The sequence below is a fragment of the Triticum urartu genome, chromosome 7A (genome assembly GCF_056163025.1).
Source record: "Triticum urartu cultivar PI428250 chromosome 7A, HENAU_Tu73, whole genome shotgun sequence".
NCBI classification, from domain to species: domain Eukaryota; kingdom Viridiplantae; phylum Streptophyta; class Magnoliopsida; order Poales; family Poaceae; genus Triticum; species Triticum urartu.
The window spans coordinates 373,403,658-373,425,765 of NC_141879.1; positions in this window are offsets into that span (position 1 = coordinate 373,403,658).

Consider the following 22,108-nt stretch of genomic DNA (forward strand, 5'->3'; position numbering starts at 1 on the left):
ATTTAAACGACGTGCTTGACTTCGAATCCGAAGACATCGACGGTATGGACGACGATGTAGGAGATGAACATGAACCAACGCCTATAAGGCACTGGAAAGCCACCTCATCTCATGATGTATACATGGTGGACACACCCAAAGGAAGCGACAACGAGGAACACAGGGATGCAACGAGGGATCGGTCACTCGAAAAGCAATCAAAGCGGCGACGTAAGCGCCGCTCCAAGCCCCGCCTCGACAGAGACAACAGCCATACAGACCCAGCCATAGAGCAGGACGAGCCGGCGGACGATGAACATGCCTTCAAGCAACCGTCCGAACAGGGCAACTTGGATAAACAAACCGAACACCCCGTCCCCGGCGAAAACAACAGTTCGGATGACCGTATGCCGGATAGGCTCATGGAGCAGAAGAACCTCCACAAAAGGCTCGTCGCCACTGCGCGTAGCCTGAAAAAGCAGAAGTGAAAGCTCAAAACTGCGGAAGATGCACTCAGAATCAGATGGTGCAAAGTACGCAACACCGCAGACAAATATGGCGGCAGTCGCCGCACAAAAAGCTATCCAAAGCGAAAGCTACTGCCTGAATTTGACGAGGAGGCCTTAGAGCCCCCGCAGTCAAAAAATAGGAAAGCCACCCGGTCGGATAGACGACCGCATGGCCAGCATGGAGCGGCAAGCGGCGCCGCACACAAGCCGGCACGCGATCCACCCAAGGATCCGCATCAAAAAGATGGCCCAGCCAGATCTATCTACGGGCCAAGAAAGCAAGCTCTAGTAAGCAATGCAACACAACAAATATCCGAACATCACGGCACACCCAAATACAGGGGTGCCGCACACCCCCTATGTTTCACCAATGAGGTGCTGGACCATGAATTTCTAGCGGGATTCAAGCTCGTAAACATAGAGGCGTACGACGGAACAACAGACCCTGGGGTCTGGATCAAGGATTATATCCTCCACATACACATGGCCAGAGGAGATGACCTCCACGCCATAAAATACTTACCCCTCAAGCTTAAAGGGCTAGCCCGGCATTGGCTCAAAAGCCTTCCCGAAAACACCATTGGAAGTTGGGAAGAGCTTGAGGATGCTTTCCGGGCAAATTTTCAAGGGACCTATGTCCGCCCTCCGGATGCAGACGATCTCAGTCACATAACTCAACAGCCCGGAGAGTCAGCCCAGAAATTTTGGAACAGATTTCTTACTAAAAACAATCAGATAGTCGACTGTCCGGACGCCGAAGCCCTAGCAGCTTTTAAGCATAACGTTCGAGACGAATGGCTCGCCAGACACCTCGGCCAAGAAAAGCCAAGAACAGTGGCCGCATTAACAAGCCTCATGACCCGCTTTTGCGCAGGAGAGGACAGCTGGTTCGCAAGATGTAGCACCAGCGACCCAAGTACATCTGAAGTTAGGGATGGAAACGGAAAACCCTGACGCAGCAAGGTCCAGCGCCGGAATAAGGGAAACAGCCCAAAGAGCACGGCGGTCAACGCCGGATTCAAAAGCTCGCGGCAGAATCAGAGAAAGCCGCCCCTCAAGGATAACATGGACAAGCTATCCAACTTAAACAAAATCTTGGACAAGATATGTCAAATACACAATACTCCCCGGAAGCCTACGAACCATACCCACAGAGATTGTTGGGTTTTCAAGCAATCCGGCAAACTCAACGCCGAACACAAGGGGCTCGACACACCAAGTGAGGACGACGACGAACCCCACAAGCAGAGCACCAAGAAACAAAAGGATTTCCCACAAGAAGTCAAAATAGTAAACTTACTTCACGTGACGAACAGAATGGCGCCAACAGAGATACGTGCCATACGGCCTAGCGCAAAGGAGTCTCGCCAATGGTTGTTAAAACCAATCACCTTCGACCATCAGGATTACTCTAGAAGTATCCGGAACGCAGGCTGGACTGCCTTGGTATTAGATCCAATAATCAGCAGACTCCACTTTACAAATGTCCTGATGGACGGCGGCAGTGGTCTAAACCTGTTATACCAGGACACAATCCGCAACATGGGGATAGACCCAACAAAAATTTGCCATAGCAAAGCCTCCTTTCAAGGGGTAACGCCAGGCCTGGATGCCCGTTGCATGGGTTCTCTCCGGCTAGAAGTTATGTTCGGCTCCCCCGATAACTTCCGTCGTGAACAGCTAACTCTCCACATCGCGTCATTCTCACGTAGCTATCAAGCACTGCTGGGACGCGAAGCTTTCGCCCGCTTTAACGCAATACCGCATTATGCATCTCTTACGCTTAAGATGCCCGATCCACGAGGCATCATCTCATTAAAGGGAAAAATTGAGTGTTCCTCACGCGCGGACGACAGTGCGGCTGCCTTGACAGCCCCACAATAAAGCGGCTTTACCAGCCAAAGCACCTAAACAGGTCATTAAGACCACGGACACGGCTAGACGAGTCCGGCATAAACATACAATTGATAAAGGCTTAATGATCGTATACCCCTGTACTAGGGGCTCCGCGCATATAAAACAAGAGACAATAAAGCTCAATTTTACCCATTTCAATTTATACTTTGTTTATTTAGTATAACTTATGTTCGGCACGATCTTTCTTCAACTAAGTTCCTCTCTTTTACAGATGAACACCGTGCTGCGCCCGTCCAGGATACGGCACAACGGAGACACAGGCGCAGACGTGCAGCAGGGACCCGTTCCAAGGATTCTTTTCAGATTAAGACCCTGCGTGAACCTTTTTTACTGTCTCTTGTTGATACACATCCCCTGGTTTCTTGGTATAACCAAGGAGGAGGCTGGTGTTTTGGCATGTGGCCACGTCAGAGTTTTGCGCGTACCTGGACACTAGGGGCTTATTACTAAGGGCGTTATCCTGCCTGCCCTCATAAAGACCGAATACCTTAGCGAGTGTTCGGCGTCGCGAGTTTGGCCTTATATGCATCAGCTCCGAATCATGTCTTTGGTCAAATGCTGGGTTTGCCCGGCTCCTGTGTTTTGCTACCTTACGTTTCGCTCTATCGGCTAAGGCGGCACCAGAAGAACTACTGCGATTGTGCCCCGGTTCGGCCAGGCGAGCACCTCAGTAGAGAAAGCCGAAAACCGACTGTCAGGATATAGCGTGAGACACGTCAACCACTCGATGACTTACCGGAATCTTTAGGATTCCTCCGCATTAACGAAGGGCCGCTTCCCGGCCAGGCACATACGCGCCCCGAGTTCGGGCGAGCGCAGGCGCCACCAGGGGCTATATAAGTAGCCTCACTGTCAAACTCCTATGGCTAAGTGAAAGTGATAAAGCATCATAGTCCGATTGCCTAGTTCGCTGCGCTATCACCTCCTTTGTAGGACCAAGACGTTGGATCAAGTGTTAAAATGCGCCTTCTGCGAACACCCCCGCATTATGTGCGTGGGGGCTGAAGCCGACGACTGCCATCTTTCAGATTATATATACATATATGTTAAACGGCCGCACAGGAGGTATTATAATACTTGCAGGCACAAGTATAAAAAGCTTCTACAATTTATCAAAATATTGTTTTCTATAATATATGCTATTCGAATATAGTATCCTTCGAGCACTGTGTCTCTATTAAACGAGCGCCTTGCAGAACTTCCTGGAAATAGTGCTCGGCAGGTACTCGGCTTCCATACGAGTCTGGGGATGCAACAGTGGTGGCCTCCATTTCCGCCCAGTATGTCTTGACACGGGCAAGAGCCATCCGCGCACCCTCTATGCACGCTGACCTCTTCATCGCATTGATATGCGACGCCGCACCAAGGAACTGCTGCACCAAGTTGAAATAACTTTTCGTCTTTGGCCTCTCTGGCCACAGATGACTCATGACATACTTCATGGCGAGTCCGGAAAACCTATTTAGCTCGGCCCATTCGGCCAAACGATCGGCTAATGACAGTGGACGCTCTGGATTGTGGAACTGCGACCAAAAGATCTTTTCCACTTCGCAATCTTCTTGGTCTCGGAAGTGTTCGGCCGCATCTGCGGCACTCGCTGCCAAATCCAGATAGGTGTCCGCCGTACTCCACATCCGGTTTAACGGAGCATGTTTAGGATCACAGAACTTCCTCTGTGGCATAAAGGGCTTTCCAGTCGCGATCTCTCCGGCCTGACGCAGCTCCTCCTTCATAGCTCTCATCGCAGAGCGAGCATCCTTGGCATCGGCAACGGCCTTCTCCAGGTCTGTCTGTTCCGCCTGATCTTCTTTTTCAAGAAGCTTGCAACGGTCAGCAGCGCTCTTCAGCTTCACAGCCATCTCGGCCATTTCCTTCTTGCTTCGGCAGTGAGCAGCCTGTTCAGCTTTCAGCTCTTCAATTTCCTTTCTGGCAGCCGCATCACTTTTTCTGGCTTGCTCCTTGGCTCGGGCAAGTTCCTCCCGAAGATTCTCCAGGGCAGCAGCACCATCTGCATCAAGCGCACACATTGTAAGATACTGGCATAAAGCTCCTCTTACCAGGTGCCGCCGGAGTAATTACAGACCTTGTGCCTCGTCAAGCCGCTTGTTGACAAGCGCGATGTCGGCATCTGCCACATCAAGTTGCCGCTTTAGCTCGACAAATTCATCAGTCCGGCTGGCCACCCAACACTTCACCACCTACGTATGAAGGTGGCATACTAGACCTGGGTTTATGATCCTCTGCGCGCCGTCACTTTTGACAACGCACAGAGTCTCAGGGGATACTATCTACACAGGGCGCATCTTATTTATGCGCAACTGTCCAAAAAGGGTACATTATTTCATGTACCTCAAAACCTGTCAGTAAACTCCTGACGGCCTCGTGCAATCCGCTCTCCGCGGTTGAAATCCTCTCAATCACCGTACCAATCAATGCATGGTGCTCCTCTGAGATAGATGCTCACCCTAGCAGATCCTTCAGCTCCTCCGACAGCGCACCAGATGGTGCCGGACTCGTCCGATGGCCCTTTTCGAAGGCCGGACACGGAGGGCTTTGGGGGGCCATATGACTACCTTCCGGCCCTACCAGATTCGGAGAAACCCTCCGCGACGATACCTCAGGGTCGCCCGCCTCGCAAGGCGGTATGGCAGGGGGAGGCGTTCCGCTCTCCATCATCTCCGGAAGAAGATTCCCCGAAGACGAGCTCTGCTGAGAAGGGCTAAGGTCCGAGTTACAAGGTAAATTTTTGATTACTTTTCTTAGATATAAAGCAAGGATTTCTCTCATTTCCTAAAAAGAAAACTCCTCTCTACTTACGGCTCGGTGGAGGGCTGATCCCCTTGAGGGCATAATTCGGCCGAAGTATCCCCCAGCACAGGACCCTCTGGCGAAGATTTCTTCCCCCGCTTTGAGGCCATGGTCTCCGGGTCTTCAGAGGAGGTCCTCTTCTTCCCCTGAGGAGAGGAATTTTCGATTCCTCCCTTCCAAACAGCCTCCTTTGAGGAGGCCGTAGCTTCCTTGTCCCCTCCCTCGCTTTCCTCCGAAGGCACAACCTCCAACATCCTGACTCACGGGATCCGGCGTGGTCTCGGGGATGGGGGCCGGACACCTGATTAGCTTTGCTTTCGCTATCCACTCCTGTTTAAAGGACAGCTCTTTTAGGGGCAATTTTATGATAAATATACGGATAGCAAGTCTGGTCACAAGGCTACTTACTTGAGTATCCGGGCGATTGCAGCTCAGGCCTGCGTCCTCGGTCAAGTCCGGACACATTGCTTGTGATCCGAAGAACAATTTGTACATCTCCATGAGCGTTGCGCCCATGAAATGCTGGAGAGCTTGAGGTCCCTCCGGATTGGACTCCCACAGGCGAAGGGGGCGACGTTTGCCGGGCAAGGCTCGGCGGATCAACATGACCTGCATCACCACGACCAGGCTAATGTCTCTTTCTAAGAGATCTCGAATGCGGCCCTGCAACAAGGGCACGTCCTTGGATGGCCCCCAGTCCGGTCCTTTATTGACCCATGACACTAGCTGTGGTGGGGGACCCGAGCGAAAGACAGGTGGCGCCACCCACTTAGTGCTCCTGGGAGCAGTGATGTAAAACCACTCTCGTTGCCATAAGCTGGACTCCTCTTGACAAGAGCCCTCGGGCCATGGAGCCCCAGCATTCTTGCTTATAAAAGCACCTCCGCACTCCACGTGTCGTCCCTCGATCATCTTCGGCTCTACTTTGAAGGTCTTGAGCCATAGTCCGAAGTGAGGAGTAATACGGAGGATAGCTTCGCACACGACGATGAATGAGGAAATATGGAGGATGGACTCCGGAGCTAAGTCGTGAAATTCCAGCCCATAATAAAACATGAGCCCCCTCACGAAGGGATCCATCGGGAAGCCTAGCCCCCGAAGGAAGTGAGACATGAACACCACACTCTCACCAGGCTTGGGAGTGGGAATGACCTACCCTTGAGCAGGCAGCCTATGCCAGATTTCGCCGGTCAAGAACCTGGCCTCTCTCAACTTCAGCACGTCCTCCTCCGTGACGGAGGAGGGCATCCATCGGCCTCGAAGGTCAGAACCGGACATTGTCGAAGGTCCGAAGCGCCTGAAATCTGGAAACTTGGGTGTTGGAACTCAAGGCGAAGGGCGAACTCGTTTGAGATTGAAAGAAAGGAGTAAGGCCTTGGTCTCTTTATAAGAGGTTGAATACCAAGGGCCCTCCCCGTGACCGTTTGGGACTCGCCTCTGATCGAGAAAAAATACCAACGGGTACGGTTGGGTTACCCACGCCCGTATTGATGAGGATCCCTGATAGAGGCGAGGGTCCCGATCTTTCGATGAGATGATAACTATCGATTTGGTGGAAACGACTTTGACGATCCGACTACAAACATGCACGACGTTGCGCCTTAGCAATCGCTAAACCAATCTCCTGAGGTTACTGACGATGCCGGAAGCACGGTCAGCCTGACCACGAAGGTCTATTCCTGCAAGCAATCGAAGAACGAGCAAGAATATCATAAAGCAATCTGAATATTGCAAATATATATGAGGTATTGATAATGGTGGGGATCCGTAAGCGGTCTTGGTTTGGTCGTTGGACACAAACGAAGTACACGAAGTTGCAATGGCTAACTTTTAACTAAACAAATCCCAAAGTCTAAACGATGCCCTAAGGGCTGTATATATGGAGGAAGAGAGGGGAATTTCGTGGCCCTTGAGGGTGGGGTCCGAAACCAACCCTAACTCTTGTTTCCCCACACATACGGACTCTAAAAATAGCCTATACTTAAGTATTTCGAAATTACATGGGCCTGGCCCATTAATAAGGTGACGCAGCACCTAAAATAGCCTATGGACGAATATTATGAAGTGGCATCTTGTATATTTCGTCCATGGCTTCATGCACTCCTTATGGCGGCTTCAAAGTCCTGAAATCATCACTTGTAACTCCGTTCTTGATCCCCTTGCGCATGCCATCAACTTCATGCGTGTTCTTGCTCCAATGTTCATCCTTCTCCAAGCTAGGCCCTTCATTTGAAAGCAAAACAAATGTATCCAATTTAGGCAGCATCATAATCTCATGAACATTAGAATCATTACCAAGAAACGAAAGTACCTGGTAATTTAATTGGCGTGCGCGAGCTCTAGTAATTGGTCCAGTATATGTAACAGTAGGGGCTGTGGGTGTAACAATGGTATTGATGTCCTCATCATCCTCCCCTTCTTGAAATGAAGTCGTCCTCGACGGAAGCTCATCTTCCTCACCCAGATAAGGCTTCAAATCTGCAATATTAAAAGTGGGACTAACCCCAAAATCTGCAGGTAGCTCAAGTTTATATGCATTATCATTTATTTTCTCTAAAACCTTAAAAGGACCATCAGCACGTGGCATTAGCTTTGATTTGCGCAGATTAGGAAATCTATCTTTACGCAAATGTAACCAAACAAGATCTCCAGGTGCAAACACAACATGTTTTCTACCCTTATCTCCAGCAAGTTTATATTTAGCATTCATACGCTCAATGTTTTCCTTAGTTAACTCATGCATTTTTAAAATCAATTCAGAACGTTCTTTAGCATCAAAATTAACCTTCTCCGAAGATGGAAGAGGCAACAAATCAATAGGTGCACGAGGTAGGAAACCATACACAATTTCAAAAGGGCACATCTTCATAGTAGAATGCAATGAACGATTATAAGCAAATTCAATATGAGGCAAGCATTCTTCCCACATTTTCTTGTTATTCTTCAAAACAGCCCTAAGCATAGTAGACAATGTTCTATTGACTACTTCAGTTTGTCCATCAGTTTGGGGGTGACAAGTAGTACTAAAAAGCAGCTTAGTCCCCAACTTAGCCCATAAACATCTCCAAAAGTGTCTAAGAAATTTAGTATCACGATCTGAAACAATAGTATTTGGCACACCATGTAAGCGAATAATTTCACGAAAGAACAAATCAGCAACATTAACAGCATCATCGCTTTTATGACATGGTATAAAGTGTGCCATTTTCGAGAACCTATCCACGACAACAAATATGCTATCCCTCCCCTTCTTTGTTCGAGGTAAACCTAAAACAAAGTCCATAGATATATCCTCCCAAGGAACACTAGGTACAGGCAAAGGCATATATAAACCATGAGGATTGAGTCGTGACTTAGCTCTTTGACATGTAGTGCAGCGAGCAACAAAACGCTCAACATCCCGTCTCATCTTTGGCCAAAAGAAATGTGTAGCAAGTATATCCTCCGTCTTCTTGACGCCAAAGTGTCCCATTAATCCTCCTCCATGCGCCTCCTGCAACAACAAAAGACGAACGGAGCTAGCTGGAATGCATAGCTTGTTAGCACGAAACACAAATCCATCGTTAAGAACGAACTTGTTCCAAGTTCTCCCTTCCTTACAATTCTGCAATACATCTTTAAATTCAGCATCATTAACATAATGATCCTTGATGGTCTCCAAACCAAATATTTTAAAGTCAAGTTGTGAAAGCATAGTATAACGACGAGACAAGGCATCAGCAATAACATTTTCTTTACCCTTCTTGTGTTTAATCACATAAGGGAAAGTCTCAATGAATTCAACCTATTTAGCATGTCGACGGTTCAGTTTTGCTTGACTTTTAATGTGTTTCAAAGATTCATGATCAGAATGTATAACAAATTCCTTGGGCCATAAATAATGTTGCCATGTTTCTAAGGTCCGAACAAGAGCATATAATTCTTTATCATAAGTAGAATAGTTCAGACTAGGCCCACTCAATTTTTCAGAAAAGTATGCAACAGGTTTCCCATCTTGTAATAACACACCTCCTAATCCAATTCCACTAGCATCACATTCAAGCTCAAAAGTCTTATTGAAATTAGGAAGTTGGAGTAAAGGAGCATGTGTCAACTTACCTTTCAATACCGTGAAGGCTTCTTCCTGTGCGGTACCCCAAACAAAAGGTACATCCTTCTTTGTAAGCTCGTTGAGAGGTGCAGCAATGGTGCTGAAATCTCTCACAAAACGCCTATAGAAACCAGCGAGGCCAAGGAAACTCCTCACTTGTGTGACCGTTTTGGGCTGCGGCCAACTCTCAATAGCTTCAATCTTGGCTTTATCAACTTCAATTCCCTGTGGAGTAACAACATAGCCAAGAAAAGATACTCGGTCGGTGCAAAAGGTGCACTTTCCAAGGTTACCAAACAAACGTGCATCACGTAGAGCAATAAAAACAACACGTAAATGTTCCAAATGTTCCTCCAAAGATTTGCTATAAATCAATATGTCATCAAAGTAAACTACCACAAATCGTCCAATGAAAGCACGTAAAACTTCGTTCATTAACCTCATGAAAGTACTAGGTGCATTAGTTAACCCAAAAGGCATGACTAACCACTCATATAATCCAAACTTAGTTTTAAATGCTGTTTTCCATTCATCTCCCAATTTCATACGAATTTGATGGTAACCACTACGCAAATCAACTTTGGAGAATATTGTAGAGCCACTCAATTCATCAAGCATATCATCTAGCCTAGGAATAGGATGACGATAACGAATAGTAATATTATTAATGCCTCTACAATCAACGCACATACGCGACGTACCATCCTTTTTCGGCACTAAAATGATAGGAACAGCACAAGGACTAAGGGATTCGCGTATATAACCTTTGTCGAGCAGTTCTTGTACTTGACGCATAATCTCCTTCGTCTCCTCTGGATTGGTACGGTATGGTGCCCGGTTGGGTAATGATGCACCGGGGATTAAGTCAATTTGATGCTCAATCCCGCGAATAGGTGGTAATCCCGGTGGCACGTCTTGTGGAAAGACGTCGGCGAACTCCTGCAAAATGTTAGTGACAGCAGGAGGCAAAGAGGAAGGCATGTCCTCGAATGAAAATAATGCCTCTTTGCACACAAAAGCATAGCAAACAGATTTGCTAAAATCTAGATCATCAATATCAGATTTGGTGGCAAGTAAACATGCACTTTTTAATTTAATTTCAGAAGCAACACTAGATTGTTTATTATTATTAGGCTGCATTTGTTGCTCAAATTCTTTTGCCACAATCTGATTTTCACTCTTAGTTTTCTCCTGTTTTGCTTTATTAGCTCTATTAATATCATCTTTCAAAATGGAATCAGGAGTCATAGGAAGCAAAGTAATATTTTTATCCTTATGAACAAGAGTATACTGATTGTTTCTACCATGGTGAATATAATTTTTATCAAATTGCCATGGTCTACCAAGTAATAAGGAACATGCTTGCATCGGTACCACATCACAATCAACATAATCAGCATATGTAGAGATACTAAAATGCACACGAACAGTACGTGTTACCTTAACCTTGCCGCTGTTGTTGAACCATTGGATGTAGTAAGGATGTGGATGTGGTCTGGTGGTGAGAGATAGCTTCTCCACCATCTCGATGCTAGCCAAGTTGTTGCAACTCCCTCCATCTATGATCACGCGAACAGAACGTTCCTTCACAACTCCCTTTGTATGGAACAAATTATGCCTCTGATTTTGCTCAGCTTGTGTAACCTGCACACTCAAAACACGTTGAGCAACTAAACATTCATACCTGTCAGCATCTTCAGGAGCCATGTATTGCGTCTCATGATCAGAATCGTCTCCACCGTGTTCGTCACGTGTAATAAGAGCCAAAGTCTCCTCATCATAGTCACTAGCGGACTCATACCCACCATCCTCAGTAACAATCATCACACGCTTAGATGGGCATTCTCTCGCATAATGACCTCCACCCTTGCAACGTCGACAAATAATATCATGTGTTTGCCCTGTTGATGCCATGGATGAAGAAGAGCTCTTTGCAGGCCCAGAAGGTGTGCTCTTGGCAGATAGTGGTGATTGTGCCTGCTTTATTGTATCACGGTTGGAGGTGGCAGCCGACGGAGGCGCCGGTGTAGCAGAACGTGTGGAAGTAGATGATGCACGTGGTGTCCATGAAGAAGGTCGACCTGCAGAAAAGTTAGTCCGCGCCAATGCCTGTCGATCCTGCACTTCACGTTCAGCTTTACAAGCAAGATGGAATAAACGAGTGATATTAGTATACTCCTTATACTCTAGAATCGTCTGAATCTCTCTATTTAATCCACCCATAAAACGTGCAAGCATAGCTTCATTCTCCTCAACAATACCACATCTAATCATGCCAGTTTGTAATTCCTGATAATATTCTTCTACAGAATTTTTTCCCTGTCTTAAGCGCTGCAATTTTTGAAGTAATTCACGTTGATAATATGGTGGAACCCAACGAGTACGCATAGCAGTTTTCAAAGCAGCCCAAGTAGCAGGAATGGGATATAATCTACAATGCTCAGACCACCAAACACATGCAAAACTAGTGAATGCACAAACAGCAGCAGGAACACGTCTCTCCTCGGGATATTGTAAACATGTAAATCGTTGTTCAGTTTCTAACTCCCAAGTAAGGTATATATCAGGAACATATCTACCCTCAAATGGTGGAATATTCAATTTTAGTTTAGGGAGATGGTCATGATCTCGTACCTGAGGGTGAGCCCTACCATTGCCATTATTTGCATGGGGACGACCTGATGGTTGCTGTGCTGGTGGTGGCACGTAGTTCTGATTTTGATCAACCTCATCCTCGTAATCGCTAGCAAAATCATCCTCCTCCGCATCAGCAGCAGGAGCCACAGAAGTAGCAACAGGAGCACCAACAGTTTGGCCAGGTGCAAGAGGGAGACGGCTCGCTCGGCGGAGGGCTGTTTCACGATGTGTAGGTAGTCGTTGTTGTTGTTGTTGTAGAGGTGCGTTAGGTGCAGCCGGTGGTGGTGGTGGAAGACGCGCGAGCAATTCATTAAACCTGTTATCGAGCTTTGTTTCGAACGTCTTCTCCATGTCATCTATCTTCTCCATGGCCTCTTCAAATCTGTTTAGCACATCCTGCACCTGTCCATTCATCATTTGCTGAAATTTATCATGCAACTCCTGATTCGTCATGTTCTCCCAGTCAGTCTCGTCGGCTTGTGATCCTGCCATGGTTAGCAACAATAGAAAACACACAAGAATATGATCCTACAGAATACTAACAAGAGGTGGTGGTGGCGGGTGTCACAAATCCGTCAAGCAAATCTCAAATTCTTACCAGTTCTTACCCAGCAGCAGGCGGTGATCGGCAACCGTTGTAGTCAAAACTCTCAAGAGCTTGGATAGAGCGATTGCCAAGGAGAGTCAAACGCACGACGTAGAGGTATGTGGAGCTGGGAAGGCTTATAGTATGGTAGCAAAAAGGGTCAGCAATAATCAATTCAGAGATGCAAAGTTGAATAAACGCTCAACGACGGTACTGTGCTGGTCCTAGGCTAGACCGTGCTAGAGACGCGAGCCTAGAACACTAACAAAATCACGGCGCTGCACGTAAATCAGGGAAAAGCACACTCAGGAACTTTTTTTTTTTGCGCTCCTCTTTTTTTTTTTGCGTCCTCTTTTTTTTTTTTTTTTGCGAAAAATTACTATAATGGCGAGTGTCTCAAAACTCTTCCCTCGTCAAACTAATAGGATGGGCACGAAATTTTTTTTTTCACTTTTTTTTTTCGGAAATCAGGGCAGCGACAACGAAAAAGTGCGACAAAAAATCACTATGATGGCACGTGGCTCAAAAGACTCAGAAAAGCCTAAAAATAGGATAGGGAAAAAAATATTTTTGCCCGTGAAAATTTTGGCCTAAAAACTGCCCGGGGGTCTCCAGACTTTTTTTTTTCCGAGACCTACGCAGGCAAGGAAACACGAATCGGAATTGAGATTGATCTCAAGAACAAACCTAATATGAGAAGAACTCGGATTGGTGGTGGATATATGGTGGATTCAGAGCGGTGGCGGATAAGCAAAAGTGGTAGATGGGCGATGATGATGGTGCGGCGGTGGCGTGACAACTTGTGACCAGAACTCGAAACTCTAAAAGACTAGACTCTAAGACCAGCAACTTGACACGACGATGCAACCGCAAATTCAACAAAGCAAAAACCCTAAAAAGATTATGCAAAGGCTCAGATTGGTTCGGATATGATGAACTAACCCTAATTTTTTTTTGTGTGGCTTTTTCGTGGACTGTAGGTATGAAGAACAGACTCGATCTAATCTACGAAAAACTGTAAAATCTCACCGAGCAACCTGGAAATCTGATACCACTTGATAGAGGCGAGGGTCCCGATCTTTCGATGAGATGATAACTATCGATTTGGTGGAAACGACTTTGACGATCCGACTACAAACATGCACGACGTTGCGCCTTAGCAATCGCTAAACCAATCTCCTGAGGTTACTGACGATGCCGGAAGCACGGTCAGCCTGACCACGAAGGTCTATTCCTGCAAGCAATCGAAGAACGAGCAAGAATATCATAAAGCAATCTGAATATTGCAAATATATATGAGGTATTGATAATGGTGGGGATCCGTAAGCGGTCTTGGTCTGGTCGTTGGACACAAACGAAGTACACGAAGTTGCAATGGCTAACTTTTAACTAAACAAATCCCAAAGTCTAAACGATGCCCTAAGGGCTGTATATATGGAGGAAGAGAGGGGAATTTCGTGGCCCTTGAGGGTGGGGTCCGAAACCAACCCTAACTCTTGTTTCCCCACACATACGGACTCTAAAAATAGCCTATACTTAAGTATTTCGAAATTACATGGGCCTGGCCCATTAATAAGGTGACGCAGCACCTAAAATAGCCTATGGACGAATATTATGAAGTGGCATCTTGTATATTTCGTCCATGGCTTCATGCACTCCTTATGGCGGCTTCAAAGTCCTGAAATCATCACTTGTAACTCCGTTCTTGATCCCCTTGCGCATGCCATCAACTTCATGCGTGTTCTTGCTCCAATGTTCATCCTTCTCCAAGCTAGGCCCTTCATTTGAAAACAAAACAAATGTATCCAATTTAGGCAGCATCATAATCTCATGAACATTAGAATCATTACCAAGAAACGAAAGTACCTGGTAATTTAATTGGCGTGCGCGAGCTCTAGTAATTGGTCCAGTATATGTAACAGTAGGGGCTGTGGGTGTAACAATGGTATTGATGTCCTCATCAATCCCAGAATAAGGGGACACGATCTCTACTTTGACAAGACGTGCCAAGGAAACCGCCTCGCTAAACGCGCTGAGGTGGGACAGTAAAACGATTCGAATAAAGACTTGGCCATGGTGTGATGTCACGCTACGGAATACGTCAGCAGATTAGATTTGTGTAAATATTATTCTCTCTATGGCAATATGTGGAAACTTATTTTGCAGAGCCAGACACTACCTTTGTGTTCAAAATATTCTATGAAGTACTGGGAGGAGGAAACCGCCTTGCAATGTCGAAGACAATCTGCGCACGGGACTCGTCGTCATTGAAGCCTGGTTCAGGGTCTACTGAGGGAGTCCTGGATTAGGGGGTGTCCGGATAGCCGGACTATACCTTCGGCCGGACTCCTGGACTATGAAGATACAAGATTGAAGACTTCGTCCCGTGTCCGGAAGGGACTTTCCTTGGCGTGGAAGGCAAGCTTGGCGATACGGATATGTAGCTCTCCTACCATTGTAACCGACTCTGTGTAACCCTAGCCCTCTCCGGTGTCTATATAAACCGGAGGGTTTTAGTCCGTAGGATGAAGAACAATCATACCATAGGCTAGCTTCAAGGGTTTAGCCTCCTTGATCTCGTGGTAGATCTACTCTTGTACTACCCATATCATCAATATTAATCAAGCAGGACGTAGGGTTTTACCTCCATCAAGAGGGCTCGAACCTGGGTAAAACATCGTGTCCCCTGCCTCCTGTTACCATCCGCCTAGATGCACAGTTCGGGTGATAGAGGCTAAGGTGTCTCGATGTTTCGATGAGATGGTGGCTATCGTTTTCTGTGGGAGTCGACCTTGACGATCCGACTACGAACGTGCGAGACGTCGCGCCTTAGCAATCGCTAAACCAACTTCCGAGGGTTATTGACCACGCCGGAGCACGATCAACCTGACCACGAGGGTCTGTTTCCTGCGAGCAAACGAAGAACAAGCAAGAAACTGAGATTGCAATCTGGATATTGCGAATATAAGATGAAAGCTTTATTGATCAAGGTGGGGTTCTGTGACGTCTTGGTCTGCTCGTAGGACACAAACGAAGTACGCGAAGTTGCAGCTATGGCGAACTTTTAATCTAAACAAAACCCAAAGTCTGAACGACGCCCTAAGGGCTATATATATGGAGGAAGAGGGGGGAATTTCGTGGCCCTTGAGGGTGGGGTCCGAAACCAACCCTAACTCTTGTTTCCCCACACATACGGACTCTAAAAATAGCCTATACTTAAGTATTTCGAAATTACATGGGCCTGGCTCATTAATAAGGTGATGCAGCACCTAGAATAGCCTATGGACGAATATTATGAAGTGGCATCTTGTATATTTCGTCCAAGGCTTCATGCACTCCTTATGGCGGCTTCAAAGTCCTGAAATCATCACTTATAACTCCGTTCTTGATACCCTTGCGCATGCCATCAACTCCATGCGTGTTCTTGCTCCAATGTTCATCCTTCTCCAAGCTAGGCCCTTCATTTGTAAGCAAAACAAATGTATCCAATTTAGGCAGCATCATAATCTCATGAACATTAAAATCATTACCAAGAAACGAAAGTACCTGGTAATTTAATTGGCGTGCGCGAGCTCTAGTAATTGGTCCAGTATATGTAACAGTAGGGGCTGTGGGTGTAACAATGGTATTGATGTCCTCATCATCCTCCCCTTCTTGAAATGAACTCGTCCTCGACGGAAGCGCATCTTCCTCACCCAAATAAGGCTTCAAATCTGCAATGTTAAAAGTGGGACTAACCCCAAAATCTACAGGTAGCTCAAGTTTATATGCATTATCATTTATTTTCTCTAACACCTTAAAAGGACCATCAGCACGTGGCATTAGCTTTGATTTGCGCAGATTAGGAAATCTATCTTTACGCAAATGTAACCAAACAAGATCTCCAGGCGCAAACACAACATGTTTTCTACCCTTATCTCCAGCAAGTTTATATTTAGCATTCATACGCTCAATGTTTTCCTTAGTTAACTCATGCATTTTTACAATCAATTCAGAACGTTCTTTAGCATCAAAATTAACCTTCTCTGAAGATGGAAGAGGCAACAAATCAATAGGTGCACGAGGTAGGAAACCATACACAATTTCAAAAGGGCACATCTTAGTAGTAGAATGCAATGAACGATTATAAGCAAATTCAATATGAGGCAAGCATTCTTCGCACATTTTCTTGTTATTCTTCAAAACATCCCTAAGCATAGTAGACAACGTTCTATTGACTACTTCAGTTTGTCCATCAGTTTGGGGGTGACAAGTAGTACTAAAAAACAGCTTAGTCCCCAACTTAGCCCATAAACATCTCCAAAAGTGGCTAAGAAATTTAGTATCACGATCTGAAACAATAGTATTTGGCACACCATGTAAGCGAATAATTTCACGAAAGAACAAATCAGCAACATTAACAGCATCATCGCTTTTATGACATGGTATAAAGTGTGCCATTTTCGAGAACCTATCCACGACAACAAATATGCTATCCCTCCCCTTCTTTGTTCGAGGTAAACCTAAAACAAAGTCCATAGATATATCGTCCCAAGGAACAGTAGGTACAGGCAAAGGCATATATAAACCATGAGGATTGAGTCGTGACTTAGCTCTTTGACATGTAGTGCAGCGAGCAACAAAACGCTCAACATCCCGTCTCATCTGTGTCCAAAAGAAATGTGTAGCAAGTATATCCTCCGTCTTCTTGACGCCAAAGTGTCCCATTAATCCTCCTCCATGCGCCTCCTGCAACAACAAAAGACGAACGGAGCTAGCTGGAATGCATAGCTTGTTAGCACGAAACATAAATCCATCGTTAAGAACGAACTTGTTCCAAGTTCTCCCTTCCTTACAATTCTGCAATACATCTTTATATTCAGCATCATGAACATATTGATCTTTGATGGTCTCCAAACCAAATATTTTAAAGTCAAGTTGTGAAAGCATAGTATAACGACGAGACAAGGCATCAGCAATAACATTTTCTTTACCCTTCTTGTGTTTAATCACATAAGGGAAAGTCTCAATGAATTCAACCCATTTAGCATGTCTACGGTTCAGTTTTGCTTGACTTTTAATGTGTTTCAAAGATTCATGATCAGAATGTATAACAAATTCCTTGGGCCATAAATAATGTTGCCATGTTTCTAAGGTCCGAACAAGAGCATATAATTCTTTATCATAAGTAGAATAGTTCAGACTAGGCCCACTCAATTTTTCAGAAAAGTATGCAACAGGTTTTCCATCTTGTAATAACACACCTCCTAATCCAATTCCACTAGCATCACATTCAAGCTCAAAAGTCTTATTGAAATTAGGAATTTGGAGTAAAGGAGCATGTGTCAACTTATCTTTCAATACCGTGAAGGCTTCTTCCTGTGCGATACCCCAAACAAAAGGCACATCCTTCTTTGTAAGCTCGTTGAGAGGTGCAGCAATGGTGCTGAAATCTCTCACAAAACGCCTATAGAAACCAGCGAGGCCAAGGAAACTCCTCACTTGTGTGACCGTTTTGGGCTGCGGCCAACTCTCAATAGCTTCAATCTTGGCTTTATCAACTTCAATTCCCTGTGGAGTAACAACATAGCCAAGAAAAGATACTCGGTCGGTGCAAAAGGTGCACTTTCCAAGGTTACCAAACAAACGTGCATCACATAGAGCAATAAAAACAGCACGTAAATGTTCCAAATGTTCCTCCAAAGATTTGCTATAAATCAATATGTCATCAAAGTAAACTACCACAAATCGTCCAATGAAAACACGTAAAACTTCGTTTATTAACCTCATGAAAGTACTAGGTGCATTAGTTAACCCAAAAGGCATGACTAACCACTCATATAATCCAAACTTAGTTTTAAATGTTGTTTTCCATTCATCTCCACATCAGCAGTAGGAGCCACAGAAGTATCAACAGCAGCACCAGCAGTTTGGCCCGACTGAAGAGGGACACGGCTCGCTCGGCGGAGGGCTGTTTCCCGACGTGGAGGTAATCGGTGTTGTTGCTGTTGTTGCAGAGGTGCGGCAGGAGCAGCCGGTGGTGGTGGTGGAAAACGCGAAAGCAATTCAGCAAACTTGTTATTGAGCTTTGTTTCAAACGTCTTCTCCATGCCATCTATCTTCTCCAAGGCCTCTTCAAATGTGTTTATCACATCTTGCACCTGTCCATTCATCATTTGCTGAAACGTATCATGAAGCTCCTTGTTCGTCAAGTTCTCCCAGTCAGTCTCGTCGGCTTGTGATCCTGCCATGGTTAGCAGCAATAGAAACACACAAGAATATGATCCTACAGACTACTAACAAGTGGTGGTGGTGGCGGGTGTCACAAATCCGTCAAGCAAATCTCAAATTCTTACCAGTTCTTACCCAGCAGCAGGCGGTGATCGGCAACCGTTGTAGTCAAAACTCTCAAAAGCTTGGATAGAGCGATTGCCAGGGAGAGTCAAACGCACGACGTAGAGGTATGTGGAGCTGGGAAGGCTTATAGTATGGTAGCAAAAAGGGTCAGCAATAATCAATTCAGAGATGCAAAGTTGAATAAACGCTCAACGACGGTACTGTGCTGGTCCTAGGCTAGACCGTGCTAGAGACGCGAGCCTAGAACACTAACAAAATCACGGCGCTGCACGTAAATAAGGGAAAAGCACACTCTGGAACTTTTTTTTTCGCTCTTTTTTTCTTTGCGCTCCTTTTTTTTGCGCTCCTCTTTTTTTTTGCGAAAAATCACTATAATGGCGAGTGTCTCAAAACTCTTCCCTCGTCAAACTGATAGGATGGGCACGAAATTTTTTTTTTCACTTTTTTTCGGAAATCAGGGCAGCGACGACGAAAAAGTGCGACAAAAAATCACTATGATTGCACGTGGCTCAAAAGACTCAGAAAAGCCTAAAAATAGGATAGGGAAAAAAATTTGCCCGTGAAAATTTTGGCCTAAAAACTGCCCGGGGGTCTCCAGACTCTTTTTTTTTCCGAGACCTACGCAGGCAAGGAAACACGACTCGGAATTTAGATTGATCTCAAGAACAAACCTAATATGAGAAGAACTCGGATTGGTGGTGGATATATGGTTGTGGTATATGGCAGCGGTGGTGGTATATGGTAGCGGTGGTGGTGGTGGTATATGGATAGAGATTGGTGGTGTTATATGGATACGGATTGGTAGTGGTATATGGATATGGATTCAGAGCGGTGGCGGATAAGCAAAAGTGGTAGATGGGCGATGATGATGGTGCGGCGGCGGCGTGACAACTTATGACCAGAACTCGAAACTCTAAAAGACTAGACTCTAAGACCAGCAACTTGACACGACGATGCAACCGCAAATTCAACAAAGCAAAAACCCTAAAAGGATTATGCAAAGGCTCAGATTGGTTCGGATATAATGAACTAACCCTAATTTTTTTTTGTGGATTTTTTTTCATGGACTGTAGGTATGAAGAACAGACTCGATCTAATCTACGAAAAACTATAAAAATCTCACCGAGCAACCTGGAAATCTGATACCACTTGATAGAGGCTAAGGTGTCCCCATGTTTCAATGAGATGGTGGCTATCGTTTTCTGTGGGAGTCGACCTTGACGATCCGACTACGAACGTGCGAGACGTCGCGCCTTAGCAATCGCTAAACCAACTTCCGAGGGTTATTGACCACGCCGGAGCATGATCAACCTGACCACGAGGGTCTGTTTCCTGCGAGCAAACGAAGAACAAGCAAGAAACTGAGATTGCAATCTGGATATTGCGAATATAAGATGAAAGCTTTATTGATCAAGGTGGGGTTCTGTGACGTCTTGGTCTGGTCGTTGGACACAAACGAAGTACGCGAAGTTGCAGCTATGGCGAACTTTTAATCTAAACAAAACCCAAAGTCTAAACGACGCCCTAAGGGCTATATATATGGAGGAAGAGAGGGGAATTTCGTGGCCCTTGAGGGTGGGCTCCGAAACCAACCCTAACCTTTGTTTCCCCACACATACAGACTCTAAAATAGCCTATACTTAAGTATTTCGAAATTACATGGGCCTGGCCCATTAATACGGTGACGCAGCACCTAGAATAGCCTATGGACGAATATTATGAAGTGGCATCTTGTATATTTCGTCCATGGCTTCATGCACTCCTTATGGCGGCTTCAAAGTCCTGAAATCATCACTTGTAACTCCGTTCTTGATCCCCTTGCGCATGCCATCAACTCCATGCGTGTTCTTGCTCCAATGTTCATCCTTCTCCAAGCTAGGCCCTTCATTTGTAAGCAAAACAAATGTATCCAATTTAGGCAGCATCATAATCTCATGAACATTAGAATCATTACCAAGAAACGAAAGTACCTGGTAATTTAATTGGCGTGCGCGAGCTCTAGTAATTGGTCCAATATATGTAACAGTAGGGGCTGTGGGTGTAACGATGGTATTGATGTCCTCATCATCGGGACCCCCTACCCGAGATCCGCCCGTTTTGACTACGTGTAGGAGCCACAGAAGTATCAACAGCAGCACCAGCAGTTTGGCCCGACTAAAGAGGGACACGGCACGCTCGGCGGAGGGCTGTTTCCCGACGTGGAGGTAGTCGATGTTGTTGCTGTTGTTGCAGAGGTGCGGCAGGAGCAGCCGGTGGTGGTGGTGCAAAACGCGAAAGCAATTCAGCAAACTTGTTATCGAGCTTTGTTTCAAACGTCTTCTCCATGCCATCTATCTTCTCCATGGCCTCTTCAAATCTGTTTATCACATCTTGCACCTGTCCACTCATCATTTGCTGAAACGTATCATGAAGCTCCTTGTTTGTCAAGTTCTCCCAGTCAGTCTCGTCGACTTGTGATCCTGGCATGGTTAGCAGCAATAGAAACACACAAGAAGATGATCCTACAGACTACTAACAAGTGGTGGTGGTGGCGGGTGTCACAAATCCATCAAGCAAATCTCAAATTCTTACCAGTTCTTACCCAGCAGCAGGCGGTGATCGGCAACCGTTGTAGTCAAAACTCTCAAAAGCTTGGATAGAGCGATTGCCAGGGAGAGTCAAACGCACGACGTAGATGTATGTGGAGCTGGGAAGGCTTATAGTATGGTAGCAAAAAGGGTCAGCAATAATCAATTCAGAGATGCAAAGTTGAATAAACGCTCAACGACGGTACTGTGCTGGTCCTAGGCTAGACCGTGCTAGAGACGCGAGCCTAGAACACTAACAAAATCACGGCGCTGGACGTAAATAAGGGAAAAGCACACTCTGGAACTCTTTTTTTTCGCTCTTTTTTTTTGCTCCTTTTTTTTGCGCTCCTCTTTTTTTTCGCTCTTTTTTTTTCGCTCCTTTTTTTTGCGCTCCTCTTTTTTTTGCGAAAAATCACTATAATGGCGAGTGTCTCAAAACTCTTCCCTCGTCAAACTGATAGGATGGGCATGGAATTTTTTTTTTCACTTTTTTTTCGGAAATCGGGGCAGCGACGACGAAAAAGTGCGACAAAAAATCACTATGATGGCACGTGGCTCAAAAGACTCAGAAAAGCCTAAAAATAGGATAGGGAAAAAAAATTTGCCCTAAGGGCTGTATATATGGAGGAAGAGGGGGGAATTTCGTGGCCCTTGAGGGTGGGGTCCGAAACCAACCCTA